At 38.1% G+C, this 19,787-nt stretch overlaps 1 pseudogene; it reads right to left on the bottom strand.

Annotated features, from left to right (window-relative positions):
• Positions 1 to 769: 769 nt before the first annotated feature.
• Positions 770 to 17,537, bottom strand: LOC148213671 (lipase member M-like; annotated as a pseudogene).
• Between the last annotated feature and the right edge of the window lie 2,250 nt (positions 17,538 to 19,787).

Raw genomic sequence — 19,787 nt, 5'->3', positions numbered from 1 at the left:
TGATGATGATGATGATGATGAAGAAGAAGAAGAAGAAGAAGAAGAAGAAGAAGAAGAAGAAGAAGAAGAAGAAGAAGAAGAAGAAGAAGAAACAACAACATCTGCCTATCCCAGGTCTTTGGGAAGAACTTGATAGGTGGATAAAAATGCCAAATCCAGTCTAAATCTCTGGTTGACTGTGCAACCAACAATAACAATGCTATTCCAATCACCAGTTGAAGGGGATAAAGAGAAAGTGAAAGGGCTGTTTTGGTGGTGCACAGAAGTTCCCCTGTAGTGACATATATGTCCCCAAATCCCCATGGAAAGTACCATAAGTGTTTTGGCATGTATAAAATTGAACTTAACTTTGATCTCATGCTGCATTAAGCATTTTTTATTAACAGTAAGGATGCATAATTCTTAGCCCAATATCTCTGTTTAAAATATAATTCACGCTAAGAAATCTTATACTACAACGGAATAGTTTCAAGCTATCTCTGAAGATCTCAACAAACACAATGGGATTTAAACACATTGCACTTGTTAACTGATAAAATACATGTACTCTGTCTCACATGGAACCTATATCTGCATAACCCACCACTGTCTTCCCCACCATAGCCTGTCCCCTATCCCAGTTTAAATCCTACACAGTTTAGCCACTCCATGCACCTGATGAAGTGAGCTATAGCTCACCAAAGCTTATGCCTTTTAATAAAATTTCTACTCAGAAAAGATACTACAGGCTCCTGGTTTTTGGCTACCATAGCCTACCATGACTGTTCCCTTACAATGTCTCCATTAAAGCAAGTATTTCTGTGTACAGGCAGGGAGCAGCATCAAGACCCCAAATGAAATCCCAGTGGTTCCACGTGGGAAACTGCTTCTCGTGAACGAGATAAGTAATTCGAGGTTGCAACCGTGCAATTTCTGTGGGTTCAGAAACCCAGTCCTGTCCTCCACTCCACATTGCTATTGGGGTGGTGATTGCTTCTATGTCATATAGAGGAGGAGTTGTCTGGGAAAAAATAAATAACGTAGTAATCAACAAGACCATACATTTTAATTCATGGCAATTAATACAGTAAATTAATTTAGGGGACTCGATTTAAAAGAAAACAGGGGGGAAAAATGAATTAATTAGAAATTCAGTCCATGATATAACTGTCTGTCTACCTATTTATTATTTACCTACTCCCTTAAGTCAACCTCGACTTCTAGTGGCTTCATGGACACAGTGTGTAAGTATGTTTTTATTTATTTGGTTATTTCACTTTCTGGTTCAGCCTATAGCTTGGGGGTTTCCTTGTGGTTTACCATCCAAGTACAAACCACATCAATCCTGGTTACCAATTTAAGATCAGCAAAGTTTGGTTAGGTACTCTTTCTTTGGCTGATCAATACATGGCTCTATTTCCATTTTACCAGATCAGGGAAGCTGTAAACAAGGAACATAGTTTGGTTGGTTTTCTTTATTAGCAATGCAAATTATATGATGTTTTAATCAGTTCCATGCAAACATTGATTTGCATAACTTTCTAATGATTTACATGCATTTGGTCTGATGAGAAATATGATACAATGAACTTTTATAGCAATGGACTGCTATGGTATATTGACACACACTTCTCAGCCCTGGTCCTTTGTCCATGAAAGGAAATTGAGCACAATTTTTGTTTTGTTTTGTTTTTTGTTTTGTTTTGTTTTGTTTCACTTCACTTTATTTTTATTTTCTTTTGATCAGTCCAAAAAGGAGTAAAGCCAAAACGAAAGCTAAAATTGATCAGATGTAATTGAAATTAAAATGACCTTTACATTAATTAAATGCAGTTAATATGATTAATCCTTATATATTTAATAATATTTCCTTCCAATACATTAATAGATTCCAGTGTGGCAACTTATGGAGGGGGCATAAGGGGTCACACTCAAGGATCTCGGATCGAATATGGCCTCAGGAGTGCACCTCAAATAGCTTGACGTCATGGTCAGCTATTTCTCAGCAGGAGAAAAACGTAGGTTTTTACAAAGTTCCAGATGATCACAGAGAGATTTTCACATATATCACTGATAGCAGTCAATGGAATTTTCATGTTAGTTTGGAAAATATAAGGTTCCCTTATCATTATCTATGTTGGCTGGGCTGAATGAAAAACACCTATCATGATGTATGTCTTAGAATTTTAAAATAACATCAATTTCTAGAAACATCATTCTCAATAAGGGCATGTGGACAGGTTATACTACAAATCCTTCAATGGAAACTTCTTGAAGAAGGTTAATCTCCCTGAGCAAGATGATTGATAGGGTGATGGACAGCTGCCTCTAGTCATTATTGAATGAAGCTGAACATGTACATCATAGATGGGAAAATATAGCTGGTTCTCAATAACTATCTGATGTCCTTATACTTCCTGGTCAATTCCTGGGAACAAAGTGTAGGAAAACCCTTGTTCATGTGGGATTCTATGTATGTGAGATCCTCATCTCACTGGTCAGTAACCAATGCCAGTGGTTTTTTAGAGTTAAAAGCATTGCCTATTCATGATTGAGACCTATTTTAATAGGCTCGAGCTTGGTGTTGGGACAGAAACTTCTTTATGGGGTGACTTTTTCTTCCTTTTTTTTCAGTTGTACATTTCCCAGTTTGTTTTACATGCCATCAGAGAACATGACAGAACTATAAACCTTTAAATGGACCAGTATCTATATGTTGAAAGAGCCTTCCAAACTTTAGATCCTGCACTTCAGATATTTCTAAACCCAAATATTAATGACTCCCCAGCACAATAAAAGCATTTGGAGAAGGTAGAGTTGAAAGTAGAACATTCATTGTTCATTCCATTCCAAAATTAAACCCACAATCCCTTGCATTCTTACCTGGTTGTATATAACTTTGTTCTTTGAGCCATAATCATAATATGCAAACTGACCTGATTTAGATGTCTAGAAACTAAAAGAAAACAATGTTTGGATATGTATATAGACCCTTTAACAAAACACAAACCTGCACCTCCAAAACCAAAAGAATAATACATCCATAACTTTCACACCAAGGACAATGGATGAGAGATACAGAGATGCTTACATGCTGGATTCAATTTCTTCAACAATATTCAGTATTTGTTGTATATTAACTACAGTAGCAATACATCCTTGACCTATCTCACCATACACACACAGGCCCTCAAGACAAAGATGTATTGAATTTTCATTGCCTCCCAGCCTTACATCAGAACTGTTCCTTATACTATAATAAAAACACGAGTTTTTAGGGTTCAGAATTAAGATTAGGTCACAAGCCTTTTTATATGGCAGAATGTTTTGTTAGATTTAGAACTGCAATTAGTGAAAGGTTGCCAGAAAGGCAGATCTCAGAAAGCTCTTGATTTAAACTTTATCATGTTATTTATATCTTTGATAGCACAATTTGTGAAGAAGTGCTTATGTGTATCAAAGATCAGAACAATTAGTCCAAATCAGATGTCTTCTGGAATGTCTCCAAGGAAAGTGTGGATTTCCAGGAGGTGAAGAGCATATACAGTGAATGAAAGTGATACTGTCTACATTTCATTTGTGATCCTAGTGAAGAATTCAGAAATCTATTCTACTGCATGACAATCTGGATCATCAGCTAGCAACGCAGTGTAATATTATTTATGGAATGAAAAATTAAATATACATTAGATTTCAATGTTCTTGCATGAAATCTTATACATTTTTAAGTGAGAATGAGTAAAACCTGCAGCATTCCTACATGAGGAATATTTCTGCCTTCTTACACGGATTTGGTGTTGTATCCTCTTTGATTATGTGTGCTGTTAAAAGGATTTAATCTGAATGAAAGATTTATTTATAACTGCAGGATTAATAATGAAATGTGTGCTAAACACCATTCTGTGGTGTTCTACCTGTTTACATTTAGAGACAGAGATTATGGGTTTTAAAAATGGAATTGAGGAGTGTGAGTATCGAAATATTTTGGGATGAAACAATTTATGTGTAATAGATAAATGGTATTACAAAGTCTCACTATATCATCATTACCATTTTACATTAATAGTGGAATCAATTACCCAGACAGAAGGGGGGCTCACCATCATTGGAGGCCCTCACATGAAGATTAGATAGTCATCTGTTAGGATGCTAATGTTTGGAGCAGAGGGTTGGATATGTTGGTCTAAACAGCCCTTTCCAAGTCTATGATTCTATAGTTCAGTATTAGCTAAGTTTAGAGCTGAGCCCAAAGTTCTCAGCTGACAACATTTTTCCAGGATAGTTAGGGAAAAGCACAAGAAAAAGAATAGCCAGTAGCAGCTGACATTCCCTCCTCCTCCCTTCCAGTTACAACCACTGACCATAACACTATGCTATCATATTACATCTTAAATTCTGGGAAAAGACAGAAAATATCTTCCAGCTGCCAGGAAGAGCTCTCCTTGCCAAAACTACCAGTAACCCCACAGTCATGATGGATTTTATCCAGAGATGCCTTTCCTCCAACACCTCACCCATCCCTTCCTTGTTGCTCCTGGAACTTCCTGAAGGCCCATTCCAATATCCCACAATTGTTGTCTATTCTAATCTTTTTAAAATAAATTTCTTCTCTTCATTTGTTGGCATAGATCATTATTGGCTCAAGGAATATTTTCCACAACAATTTGGTGTCAGTGGTGCCTTGGAATGGCTGGTTTGTAAACATTTGGGAATTACAGGGTAGGCCCATGGACAATTTCATCCTGTACCCTGGATCCCTGGTTCTCACAAACCCACTTACCAATCTAAGCCTAATACAGAGAACAAAATGGAAGCTCTGAGGAAAAGCCATCAAAGAGGTAAGGAAGTGAGTAACTGGATGTTCATAACTGACAGACAGCCGGTTCCCTGTTTTTTGTGCCTTTCTTGGATTAGAGAGAGGGAGAGAGAGAGAAGTGGATGATTTAGTTGTACCAAGACTCTCCCACACAGGCCAGTTTTGAATGCAAGGGCAAACTTCCTGAGAAACTCATGAAAATGGGGTCAACAAACACAAAGTTCCTGAGGGGGACTTGAGTTCAATTTATGAACATGTGTGATAATTATAGAATCAGGAATATAAATTATGGTCACAAATGGAATGGGTGGACAAAGGAGGACCAGTTGAGGTAGTTCCCAGACTTGGAAATCTTTGATTTAGCTCAGCCTCTTTACTTGAGAAACATTTTGGTGAGTAAGGAGATAAAAAGGGAACTACGGGAATGTTTTTGTATATGGGAGGGTTAGAGTTAGGGTTCATTGAAACGAAACAGAAACCGGCATTGGTAATTAAACCACCTCCTTCCATTGCGCCATCCCAGCTAGTATTAGCATTGCTGACTGCAGCACATGTGAAGCATGTTTTATGTGAGTATACCCATTCTGAAGGCATTTTGGACACATGTAAGAGGTGATATGCACCCCAACCCTCCTATCTGGCTATCACTATAGATACCCTGCCAACCACTCCAGCAACAGCTCCCACAGAGGAAATGACACCAGAAACCAAGATGTAATCCTCACAGTCCTCAAAGGTATCCAACTAATCAAGGGGAATGAATATCCAATATGATAGACAATAGGTCTGGGTGGCAATGTCCATCAGGTTCATGCCCATGGACCCCTATTATTTAAGAACTGTGATTTACTAGTTTCCAAAACTCGATCAGGATTCACAAAGTTTCCATGGAGAGTTGCAGGGGGCTGATATAAATCAATTACTTGCAGCTTTTTAAATTGCAGACCAATGCTCTCACCTTAAACAGGTAGCTCAGTAGTATCCCCAAAGGTCTCTTGCAGTAATCCTTGGTTGCATATTAATTTACTGTTATTGTTATAATTATTGTTATAAGTTATTGATGAACTGTTTTCAGTCAGGTCCAACAGGGTTGGAATTAATTCCAGTAAGCAGGGTGCCTCAGAAACTGCCCAGGATTATCATGTATGCTTCCTAAAGGCTTTTGATCAAATTGCAGGTATTAATGATCTGCTGGAAACAGTCCCACAGATGGTAACTGCAGCCCTTGTAAATGGACTGTTGCCCCAAACCTCAAGACAAACTAAAACAATCCAGATAAATTGGGAAAACCAAAGGACATACATGCTGGATGAAGCTGTTCTTTGTGCTCAGTGATACAAATCCAAATGCACAATCAATAAACGCTTCCTCATGGCACTGCAAGCTACTTCTGTACAGAGAAGCGAAAGCTTTGCTCCCTTGTCTGTCCACGTTGGTTTTCCTCCTACAGGATGTGGGAGATGACATGGGCATGGGCCACAGGGCAAAGCAGATAATTGACAAACCTCTTCCCTATGATGCAAAACCCTCAAGCATGTTTTCAACATAGTTAGCTAGGTCATTGGCATTCCAAATGCCCACTAAAAGGGGGTTTCAGACCATCTCCAAGTGATCTGGTGGCACAAGGAGAGCAATTCAACTTGGTATGTCACCAACTCATTTTGGAACATGAAAGGCTCAATCTGGAATGCTGGCAGCTAAGTTTGGAATACCACCAACTCAAGGTAGCTCACAAACTACTCAATGTAGAACATAGGCTACTCAATTCAAAATGTCTAGCCAACAAAATCAATAGGGCTGCTTTAGGAGAACCTCTTTTTCCTTTCCTTTTTTACAACATGATACTGTCAACTCCATTCCTCTGACAGTTAATAGTGTTTTGGCTTTCTTTCTGGCGGATATTGGAATGTTGTGTTCTGCTTTGACTTCAGCTTCCTTTCCTTAACTTCCCTTATCAGGGATATTTATTAGAAACACATTCATCACTCATGAGGTAATATCACCTTTATCTGTGGAAATTAGACCTCTCTCTCTGAAGAATATGCTTTCACATTGTCTTAGATTTCCCAGTCAATCTTCTGGAGAGGGATTTGCTCCCTAAAATCAGTTGTGCTATCTTTTGCAACAAAGAAGAGAAGTACTTGCAGGTCCATGACAAGAATCACAATCTTGTATATGCAGTTTTGTCTACTTCACTGACTCCTTCACCCCATGTCCTGTCCTGTCCTGTCCTCTTCCTCCCCATCCTCCTCCTCCTCCTCCTCCTCCTCACTGGATCTTCCCCATTCTACTGTAGCTTGTGTACCATGGAAACTATGGACAACCTCAAAAATAAGTGTGGGTTTGTTAAATCTGCAGCTTCAGTCTCAATAACTCTGAAACCAGGAACTTCTTCCTCTTAAACTGCTTTGAATAAAACTGTAATCAAAGAACTCCTCCCATCACCAAGCTCAAGAGCAATTCTTCTTGATTCCAATCTCCATTCCAATTATGATAATAAAGAAACCTTTCCAAGAACCAAACATTCTACTTCGGTATCACTTGGTACAAGGAAGTGCAATGCAATTGTACTTCCTGTTTTCCTATGGTGCCTAATCCTGCAATATTCTAAGTGGCAAGTTTACAGTACTATCTTTACATATATTGTCTTGTGCTCTGCCTTTTTCTCTGTGCACTTGCACCCCAAAACTCAATATCTATTTGCCTTTACTTTTGAAGGAGAACAGGTAACTTGGACCAGAACAATGAAAGGATACATGGAAAGTTCTGACTGGTATGCAACAACTCTTCAGGCCAATTTAGTCACTCTTCAGGTCTTTAACTGCTCTGTGATTTTACAACTGTGGTACCTTGATGACCTACTGCTGGTTGCAGCTAATGGCAATTTAGCTGTACTGCTATTCCATCTAGCAAATCATAGACACAAAACCAGAAGAATCTACAGTTCTGCAAATTTTAGGTTTTGTTTCTAGGTAATTTCATTTCACAGGGTGAGCACAACCTATCTCCAGAGAGTGTATGAGCTATTCTGCAATTCCCCTTTCCCACCAAGAAGAAAGAACTAAGATCATTCCTAGGGATGGTTGGCTTTTGTAGGCCATGGATTGTGGACTGTATTTCCTATGCTCAATTATTCCAACTACTTCTAAGGGCATTGGGTAGCAGCAGATAAACCAGTTTTCAAAGCCCTTAAATCTGCATTTTCCTCTGCCCCTGCCTTGAGTCACCTAAATAATACATTGCCTTTCCTCCTTTTCCTCCATAACTGTAAAACATACTGGATGGCATGTTCTAGGATAGACGACATAATTGTCCATGGCTTTGGGGGTCTTATGACATATTGGAAGAAAGCAACTAAGCCAGTCAAGAACAGCCAAAACCAAGAAATGCCATCACCAAGATGCTGCCAACCATCAACTGGGCAACTGCACTTAAATTCTTTTTTAACCCCTCCCTGGATAACTGCTTTCTCCCCTTATCCAAAATGTATAATCTTTTCATATGCGGGGGCTTTTTTTAAGGAGAGTTTTTGGTCACCAAGGACTGTAGCAGGTATGGTAATGATATCACTGGGATTGATCATTTTGGAAGTTTATTGTATTTTGGGGTTCAGGAAGTGGTTAAAATAGAATAGATGAATTAATACCTGGCAGAGGCTTAATAAAATTCAAATTATTGTAATTATAATTATAATTATTATATTTTTATCCTGCCTCCCTCTCCCCCCCATATATTTAATACGTGTGTGTGTGTATATACATACAGAGAGAGAGAGGGAGAGAGAGAGGTCAATTTAAGGTGGTGAAGATATCTAATACTCTTGCCTTCTATTTCCCCCCACAATAACAACCCTGTGAAGTAGACTGGGCTGAGAAGAAGTGACTGGCCCAAAGTCACCCAGCCAACTTTCATGCCTAAGAGAGGACTAGAACTCACAGTCTCCTGGTTTCTAGGCCAGCACCTTACCCACTACACCAAACTGCAAACAGTGATCCTGGGGGTTCTGGGACCCTACAAAAACAGAACATCTACTCCTGACCCAACATTAGACTAGTCCTAATACTCTAGTTGGTTGGACCTCCTGGCACACCATACCCCAGTCGTGGATCAAGCTGGTGTTCTTCCAATCAAGCAAAGTTCCACCATACTATTAACAAAGGCAGACACGTTAAAACATTTTTTTTTCACTTGCAGTTACTATACCTGACTCCAATGGACTATATTTTTCACCGAGGTATAATCTGGGAATCGTGATAGGTACACATCAATCCGACTCTGTAAGGGAATGGTGTATTATTGAGAAGTAGTTTCACTCCATAGAAAGATCTTGTACTGGGACACTGATTGACCGCCTCTTAAGTGTTGCTCTTGGCAGCATGGCCTCATGAGAAGTCAGTGAGGGTGTCCCACTGGACAGGCCAAAAGCACCAATGCAGCAAACACTCACATGCATACATCATAAATGCCTGGTTATCCAGCTACCTGCCTTCCACAGTGACTCAAATGCTTGTGTTGCATCTGAAAATTTAAACAACCTCTCAAAGAAGTAACCATAAATGACAAGGAATCCAATAAAAGCCACCACTGCATCATGTGTGTCATGATATCATCACACAAATGATGCAAATGATGCAACTGTTGCGCAATCATTTGAGCAATGACCTCATGACATGCATGATGTCACATGTCCTCCCTTGTGCCTCCTGCCCACAACACATCAGTTGGCTAGTGCAGATCTGTTTCAGATCCCATGATGTCTATGGGAGTTGTAAGGTCAAATTTTCTCACTAATTTAGGCAAATGCAAAGGGTTTTCCTGTACAATAACAACATCCACAAATCTCAAGAGAAGACTCATGGCTTCTATGAACTGATACCAGACTTCCCCAACCTAATACCCTCCAGATGTGTTAGGGAACGCTGATGAATTCCAGGTATTGTACTATTCACACATCTGGGGCTCCCAGGTGTAGGAAAGATGAAACATAAGTATTGTTGAATGTTAGTGTTAAATTGCATTTACACTTACCGTATTCAAACTTCTCTTATTAAAACCACCAACAAGAAAAAGAGCTTGCTTGCAGATCATGCTTACTGGTTTGTAACTGCACTTTTGGGCCAGCTTTGCTCTCAGTTTGGGATTCAGCAAGCAGAATTCTTTTGTGCCAAATATGAACTGTACACAAATCACAAAGAAGATTCACATTTTGAGTATTAATTAAATGCATTTCTAAGATCAGTTTATTGCTCTGATTCAGGAATGCTGAGTATTCATTTTCTGGACTTGCTTCTGCCGATTGTTTCAAACTACAGCATTATTTTGACAGTACTGTTTGAACTCCACCATGCCCGCAACAGCCTCTATTTCAATAGAGTTTAATGAACATATAAGTAAGCATGAGCAGTCTTTGGGGGGGGGGTTAGGGTTATATACTTTATTTTCAGAAAGAGCAAGGGATCAAATTTACCCCATCCACCAGCGTGTTATTTGTGCTTTTCTATTCTGGGATTTTTTTTTTTTTTTTTAATGTTTGGACAGTGCACAGTGTCAGTTGGGCAAGTTCAAGGGAGAAAGAAGCACAAGACTTCAGGAAGTATCTTTAATGCTAGTCTTCAAGTAAATACAGAATTTTGGAAGCTGGAAGAGGACTTTAAATGCTTCTTCCCAGCTTTCTTGCCACCAGGGCCCAAGCTGCTGTTTATAAGATAAGCTACCACCAGACTTTTGACTGCTTATTTCTAATCTCCTTTCCATTACTTCCCCTATCTCTCACACTGAGCATATTGTGGGTGCTCACAGAAAATAGTTGCTGGAGAAACTGGATATTCACAGAATGAATGCTATGACAAGTATGGCCACTCTTAAAACTAAAAGACAAATTGATGAGTCTGTCCTCCATTGTCTGCTCTAACCCACCAACATTAGTTTCCCCGGGCATTACTCATCATTCACATCACAGCAGTGGCTAAAGAAACTGTGAGAAAACAATAGGATTGCAGACATACCTTAATCAATGACTTTGGCCAACGCAAGATTTACAGTGGGAGACTTTTGGTATTTTTAAATGTATATGCAGGGGCCAAGGCAAAGAGCATCTTAACCTTACAAGCCAGTTGAGGTATTATGGAAAAAGCTACAAAGGCTGAAGTTAAAGATTTCAGTTAGTATCCTTTAATTTGACTTTTAATCCAATAATTGTAGGAAGATTGAAGATTAAACTTTGAATTAAGCTCGACTCATTGGGAATTGTTTTCTTAGCAACAGTGCAGAAGTGGTTTGCCTTTGATTTGTTCCAGAAAGTGTTTTTTATCTTCTGGATCAAGCTTACATCTTTGGCATTTCCTGGGTCTTCCCATGCTGTTTAACTTTTCAAAATCAGACCAGGTCAGTTAAGTGCTGCCACCTAGCTAGGTCTTGTAGGTAGGTATTTGTTTAAAAAATCAAGTTAATAAAGAATTAGAATGGATGTAATAAATTAAAAAAAAATCAGTAAGAGGAGTGACGTTCTCATGAGCAACAACTCTGCATATGAATGACTTTGTTTTCAACTGGGTAACTATTGGTTACATATAAATCAAAAGATACTTTGATGTGGGAATTGGAAAGGCCTCTGCCTTAATGCCCACGATTTGCTTTACAGATGAATGTGCTGAACAAACATTCAAAGGCTTATCAATGGTAAGCACCCATTGCAATGATTGGCGAATATAGTCCAATTCAGATATGCTATCAATATATGGAGGAAGATGAGAGAGATCGTGCTCAACTTCCACAAGATCAGCTAATGTCTTGAAAGGATCTCCACGGGTTCCAGTTTGCTTGCAAAGCATTCCCAAATCAATTGTATGATTTGATCTGACCTGGATTGTAACTTCAATTCAGTTTCATTTATGAAACCCTTGTCTTCTTTATCTATGTCTTACATCTGAAGTCGAATATGCACTTGCCTTCTCCATGTATTCAAGTAACTTCTAAAGTAGGCAATTATAAGGACTGGGCTTGAATTCAGATGTTTGGATGATGCCATTAGTTATGTAGAAGAAAGGAGAACCAAAGGAAAGAGGAAAGAGGTGGGGGGTGTAGGGATGCAAGGGTAAACATTTCTCCAACCTTTTTTTATTCGTGGGTTGGAACTGCTGTTCCATGAGTCAGCTGTTCTACCTTGTAGAACACTTGATGAGATTTGTGGATTAATGTCTTAATTCTGGAAACAGGTAGGTGGTATTACAGCAATGAACAACCTCAGCAAGCACTAGGAAGGGGTTGGACTAGATGATTTCAAAAATATTTTCTAATCTTTCCATTCTGTGATTCTGTGAAGTTGTTTTTGATATGTAGGGTACAACTTCCCACAGCAATGATATTGCTCTAATTCTGGACTGTAAACAGTAGAAATGTCAGACATCACCAAGAATACACAAAATGTTGCCTTGGATAATAGCACCAAATTTCATTCTCAACATACCTGCACTGCAACTTTGTGAATGGCAGACAAAATAGAGATCCTTCTGTCCACTTTCCTGAAGAATAAAGTTTATCATGGCAGAAATGTCATAGAGTCCAAGTTCATGAAAACTGAAACCAAATAGACATAACAGAGAATGAAAAGTATTCTTAGTTCTTAATTCCATGTATCGGTCCTTTTCCTAAATTACTTGTAAGTGTATTTAACTAACAGAAGTGGAAAAATCAGCAAATTTCAGATATTTATACATTTGCCCAGGAAAAGAATAAAAACAGATATTTTCTAGGACCATTTGGTTCTAGGCTGGAAAAAAACTTACTGCATAGCTAAAATCATAATTATTAAGATCTAGGAGTATATGATTTGATCTGATCTGAATTGTAACTTCAATCTGAATCAAAGATTCAACTTAGTTTCAACAGTTGATTCCATTCAATTGATTCAAAGTTTTCAATAAACGGAACTACTTAATAAAAAGTAAGCACATGTACTGAAGTCCACTGAATTACCAAATCAATTTAAAGGTACCCAGTTTGAAGAAACTGGATTCAACCTAATGCAAAAACAATCTGGTGCTTCCATTCAGGAAGGCGATTATTTAGTCAACTCCTCTTCAGACTGAAACTATGCAGAACCTATTAAAACCCGTTGATTGAATCCCAAGACAACCTGGGAATAAAGTATTTCCTGGACCATAGTAGAGAATGGCTGTGAAGTGATTGCGTGTATGAGCATTTCCTCAGCCCACCAAAAAATGGCACATATTTTTTAACTGAAGTATTAACTCTTTCTTAGCAGAATGTCTGAGCAAGCAGAACAAATCCAGCAAGGTAATAAGTTGATGACATGTTACTTGATTTAGAAGTAAAGTATGTTCCACAAATTCAACAGAATTGTTTGAGAACTTGAAACTCAGCTGAAGAGCAGCAGTTGAACTTAGACATACGTATACTGTAATACGTTGCTGACTGTTAGACAAGATGGAAGCAAAGGCTATAATTAGCTGTAGATCCTGAGGGATCTTTTCCTGTAATATTAATCAATTGATTCCTTGAACTATCTCCAAGATTAAAAGGTGAGGTTAGGGGAATGGAGGCTGGGAGTTTCTTCCAAACTTACAGAATTAGAATAACTTACTGGATGCTAAAATGGAGCTTTTCCATAGAGTATTTGGTGGTTAGTTAATTGTTACCTTTTAAATGTTTAAATGTAACTACAGTGTTCTTTTTTCCCTTATATTTTGACTGTCTTATTTTGGTTGAATTATTTATTATTTTCTATTACTATTATTATAGCTGTTATTATTATATGTTGTTTACAATTTTGACTCTAATGATACTCACCATGGACATTTTAAACAATTGTATGCTTTTATTGGATTGCTGTAAACCACAGTGAGTCATTATTGATTCAGTGGTTTATGAATAAAGTAGCTGAATAAATAAAAATCAGAGAGAAAGACATGTTCAAAAATGAAATGTTGCCTAACAAAATTTCCTCAGCATTTTTAAGTGGTACGGTGCAGAAACAGGTTTTCAGAGTGGAAAGGCAAAGTACAAATCTAGTGAATTGACAAATAACTATATACATCAATATAATGGTTAGTCCCACTGTTTGCACAAGATCTCTTGGACTTAATTATGTACAGCATACAGCTTCATAATCCCACTATTCCACATTATCTAAAGCGAAATGGCAAAATATGTATTAAGGATGCAAATTCGGGTGAATTTGCTCCTTGGGTGGATGGGAAAACTATCAAGAAAGTTCAGGGAATGCCTGGAGATCTGGCAAAACATTGCAATATTTGCATACAACCAGAATTGCCTAAATATGTAATTATAAATGTAACATCTTTCAAATCAACTATCAGCATGTTAAATAGTGATCAAGATCAAGCTAGAGGATGCATGCTTTGAGTTGCAAAAGAATAAAATTAAAATGCCATCTCGCATAATGAATTCCAGTCATTTACATGCCAACTAAACATACCTGAAATCCCAAAATTCTTCTTGGTCTATTGAAAGGTGCTGGTGTCTCCTAGACCAGGAAGTTCCTCTAAAATTTCCAATCCACACATCATATCCAGCATCTGCTAGGATGAAGCCCAGGCTCTGATGTGGAAGGTTTTCTACCCAAACACTGCCTTCCATAGTCAAACAATGCATCAAGAGTATAGACGATTTGGAACCTCATGAAGTTTTGGAAATGAAAGAAATGAAAATATTAATTAATTGCAATATGTAACATTATAACTACCATATGATACTGTTTGGTTACTGCATTTGAGCATGAGATTTGGACTGCTGATGCTTAGCTGTGAGGTTCAGAGAGGAATGTTAGATGGATGTATGAAGAATCAAGCCAGCCTTTTTGCTCTTCTGCTGGAACTTTGTTCCCAAGTAAGACAGGCAGACCTTAAAGGGAGATGAAAAATCTATGATATTTACATAGGCATTCATTCCTTTTGTCCAAATGATTTTTTAATTAGACAACTCAGTACGATTAAAAACAAATTCATCCAGATATTTGAATCAGTTCAATTTGATAATCCAAATCACATCAGCACTTCAGATAGGAACTTACCTGAGGTATACATGACAACTCTTTACAGTTTGGTTCTATTGCCTAAAGTCTACGTAGTATACCCATTCTCATCGTCTGATTTCTGTTCTAAAAGCAAATTGATGACATCTCAAAAGAGACTATTTCTTCACTACCCTTGGAGGGTTTGCTTTCCAATAGTCATGGATGTCAAGTTGCAAAAAAAGAAAAGGGGGGGTAAGCAAATGTAATAACATGTTTAAGATGCATCAGTTTTGAGCAATGTGTTTTAGCCTTAACTGACGGCTTGATTCCATTTTGTGTGTGTGTGTGTGTGTGTGTGTATACACAGCCACACACACACACACATACGTACCTGCATACTGACCCAAATCTTGGAAGATCAACACAAATTGGGTAGGGGATCTTTTTTTCCCCTTAACTTTCCTACCTCCTGGGATCCTGTTCAGGGTCAAGTAGTAGCCATCCTCTGTAGGGACCTCATATTCTTCTGCTGGATAACCCCAGAACTGAATTATCTCACTCTGTAAGGATGCAAAGAGAAAATCTACCGCCACCATCTTCCAAAGCACAAATATAAACTTGCTAAAGTTGAAGCCAGAATTCATGAAAAGCTTTGTTGCTCAGCCTTACATAACAACCTGTCTCATGATACATTGGGTCCAATGGAGCAGGAAAGCCAAGAGGAAGAATGAACACTGGGATGGGATTAAAATGGCTAGAAAAGAAAGAAGAGCATAGAAATAAAGGAATAAAGAGTCTGGTCTTATTACTTGGAAGGATAATTTCTATAAGTCCAAAACCTCAACACAAAAAGAGCTATTCAGTACCAAGCATTTTCAGTGGGTATTCAGTGGACTCTTGGATGTGTGAGAAAAATACAATCTAAGAGAAGAGGAAGGAAATAGGATGGAGACAACTGAAACCCTGCAACGTTGTGTTAAAGACCCCCTTATAAGCACAAATATCAAAGCCATTGTCCAAGCGTTTATTGTCGCACAGTCAAGGCAGCATTAGCCATGTACAACAGGGTGCTATCAGCACAACTGAGGCAACGAAAGCTTTCAGAAGAGCACACGGACTTTAGAAAAAAATGCTAAGGGGAAAATAAACTAGCATGCTCATTTCTGATCACATTCGTGTGGCACCAAGTGCTGTCTGAGTGTTGGCGACAGGGGTGGAAATCCTGAGAGGAAGTTAGAATGCCCTGTTGGAGCCACAAGTACATCTGAATCCCAGCGTAGGAGCACTCGCCAATGCAATATTTTATTTCACAACTGACCTGTAAAGCCAAACCTTTGGACAGCCACTAGATAGGAGGAAAGGGAAATAAAAATCATCTTCTGCCATCTAGCGGATCTTCTTGCCATCTGGATTTTTGCAGCCTGGATATAATGGCCCTAGAAAAGGCTGTAATTGTACATACACATACATAGGAGTAAGCCCCATTGAACACAATAGGCGAGAATACTTTTTGAGAGCTCAACTTACAATATTCATATATGATTCAGGATTCATTTTTAGGTTGGTTTCGACTTCTTCTGGCCTCACATTTTCTTGTACATGAACCATAAGCAGCAATAGCCATATCCTGGAGCACCTGCAAACATTTAAATATTTTAGGGAAGAGACTCACTTCATTTGCAAAATGTGCACTTAGGTTCAAATAATAGTGAGTCTTACTCCATTGTAAGCACTGTTACAGAAACAAAGCGGGGGGGGGAAGCATTCGGATTAACTATAATGTATTTAAAGGTAAACTGGTCAATATCCCCTTTTGTGGAGGGGAGGAAAGCATTTTTTTAAAAAAACATAACACTGCTGAATTCCCTGACAGAATGCATTTGTTGATTGCATGTATTAATTCGGTGATTACTGAATTCAGCTTATTCAACTTATTCATTGCAAGCTGAATGTTTATATTTTCAAAAGCTTTTTAGCAGATGTACATTTACACTGTAGCCAGGAGCCAAAGGACACTACAAGTCACTCTACATATTCAAGGGAATCACGCACAAAAACCTCACTTGGCAGCGTAGGGTCTTTCCAAAAACAGTTTGTTATTTGATACATTCCATACTGTAAGAGCACTGAAGATGTTACCTAGCCAGGTAATGAAACGTTTGCAAGAAAAGAACCAAGCTCAGAGAACCCCAAGGACTCCACTGTAATAGTATTAACAGGGTCTTTCATTTACTCATCTAGCAGCTAAAATGATAGTCTTAGGGCATTTTAAAGAATTCTGCAAATCATCTTTATTTCTTTTCCCATTATCTTTTCTAGGATAAGAGAAGGAAAAGGAGGAGGAGGAGAATGTTCAAGAATTACATCCACTTCCTCAAATTAATAGTTAAGTTTCTCAAAACTTCTCAGAACTTTTCAGGCTTATCATATTCAGTATTCAGAAAACTTTGATACAAATATTACCAACTTTCTATGTTGGGCATACCGAAAAAATGCCTTCTATTTTTTGTAAAGAAAACAAGCAAAAGTTAAATGAGAAAAGTGGGTGGGGAAGGAGAAAAAAAAATTAAGCACTAGAATGACAGGAGATTTGAATAAAATTGCCTCAGTCAATTTCCTTTAGCAGCAACATGTCAGAAAGTCTAAATATTCTGAATTTTAAAGACGTTTTAGATTGGATATTATCAGTATAACTCTTTCATTAAAACAAACCAAAACTCACCTCAGCAGTCCCTTAAATACTTCCATTGTTCTCCTTCTAGATATCAAGCAATAATATTTCTCTGCCGCTATAGAAAAATTATCTGGAGACAAGTTTTGACATGACTTCCTGTTAACCAAGACTAAAAAATGAGCTTGCAACTTTCATTTAAGATGCTAGATGTCAGGTATTGGACTCAGTCCCCACCTTCTTAATGCATGCCTCATCTTAATCTGGTTTAATTATTTCCTATTAATTACCATCTATAAGATGAAAAAAGGTTCTTCATTTTGAGAAGCAAGTTACAGTTCAGGTTTGGTCTTATTTTTCTAAGTTTTCATGGCAATTACCCTTCATGTGATTCCTTACAGTGAAAGGAAGTAGAGATTTCCACATATTTAGGGAAACATCTGCTTCTCATGATTTTCCTTCTATAGTTGCAGCAGAGCCACCTTGGACAAGAAATTGGAATACAGGAACAAAAATGGATAAACGATAAGGATTTCTTTTTTATATATAATAATTTTATTAATGTTTAAGAATGCAAAGATAAAAAAAACATATTAAGAAAAAAGAAAAAAGTGCAGAGAAAAAGAAAAAGGACAGAGAGAGGATATATAAAGAAATTACTTCCCCCTTCATCATGACAAGTACAATTTTAGTAAATTTTCACCTTCTCTAACATTTCAACACAAGATCTCTTCTTCCCATCTCATCTCTTATTCATAAAAAAAATTATAAAGCCTTGCCATTCAGTCCTAATCAGAAAAATTAAGAACTCCATTAAGAGTTACCAGAAATAACTTATATATTTTAAACTTAATCAAATAAATAAATTTCCTTTCCTTTCCTTTCCTTTCCTTTCCTTTCCTTTCCTTTCCACACAGTAACTTATCATTTTCTCCAAAAATAAAGCTATAAAGATAATAAAGGTGGGATAAAAAAAATATTTTAAAAAAAACCCTTCTTCCCATATCTTAATCTCTTATATATGTAAAGTACTGTGCAAGGGTTTTAGGCAGTTGTGAAAAAATGCTGTAAGGTAAAAATGCTCTCAAAAGTATATATTCTAATTGTTTATGTTTATCAATTTACAAAATGCAAAGTGAGCAAACAGAAGAAAAATCTAAATCAAATCAATATTTGGTGTGACTACCCTTTGGCTTCAAACTAGCATCAATTCTTACACTTGCACACTTTGTACACTTGCACAAAGTCAGGGATCTTGTAGGATTAGAGTCAGGTATATGATTAATGTAACAGCTGTTTCTGTTAATGACTGTGTTTCAACCTACATATGAAATTGATGATCATTAGCACCTGCTTGGTAACCAATTATACCAAGCAGGTGCTAATGATCATCAATTTCATATGTAGGTTGAAACACAGTCATTAACAGAAACAGCTGTGTAGGAGGCTTAAAACTGGGTGAGGAACACCCAAACTCTGCTACTAAGGTGAGGAAGACAGTTTCATGTCACAGGTCATACACCATGACAAGACTGAGTACAGCAACAAGACACAAGGTAGTTATACTGCAACAGCAAGGTCTCTCCCAGGCAAAAATTTCAAAGCAGACTGGGGTTTCAAGATGTGCTGTTGAAGCTCTTTTGAAGAAGCACAGAAAATGGGCAACGTTGAGGACCGTAGACACAGTGCTTGGCCAAGGAAACTTAATGCAGCAGTTGAAAGACACATCATGCTTACTTCCCTTCAACATTGGAAGATGTCCAGCAGTGCCAACAGCACAGAACTGGCAGAAACCAGTGGGACCTAGGTACACCCATCTACTGTCTGGAGAAGTCTGGCCAGAAGTGGTCTTCATGGAAGAATTGTGGCCAAAAAGCCATACCTCTAATGTGGAAACAAGGCTAAGCAACTCAACTATGCATGAAAACATAGGAACTGGGGTACAGAAAAATGGAAGCAAGTGCTCTGGACTGATGAGTCCAAATTTGAAATATTTGGCTGTAGGAGGAGGCAGTTTGTTCACCGAAGGGCTGGATAGTGGCACAATAATGAGTGTCTGCAGGCAACAGTGAAGCATGGTGGAGGTTCCTTGCAAGTTTGGGGCTGCATTTCTGCAATGGAGTTGGAGATTTGGTCAGGATCAATGGTGTTCTCAATGCTGAGAAATACAGGCAGATACTGTCAGGCCTAGCCCAAAGAACTCCTGGAGACCATGCAGGTTCAATCAGCAAGGTTTATTAGCCAGCGCCTGTTTACAGAAATCTTCTCAGACTGACCACTAGTTCCCAGGCACAGCTATTCACTATCTTCTGGAATGTTTAGGCATG

This window comes from Python bivittatus, unplaced genomic scaffold (genome assembly GCF_059951505.1).
Source record: "Python bivittatus isolate LINGU-HERP-01145 unplaced genomic scaffold, Pbiv_v1 ctg000870_np1212, whole genome shotgun sequence".
Taxonomy (NCBI): domain Eukaryota; kingdom Metazoa; phylum Chordata; class Lepidosauria; order Squamata; family Pythonidae; genus Python; species Python bivittatus.
The sequence above is the reverse complement of the archived record's forward strand: the minus strand, read 5'-3'. Positions and strand labels throughout refer to the sequence as shown.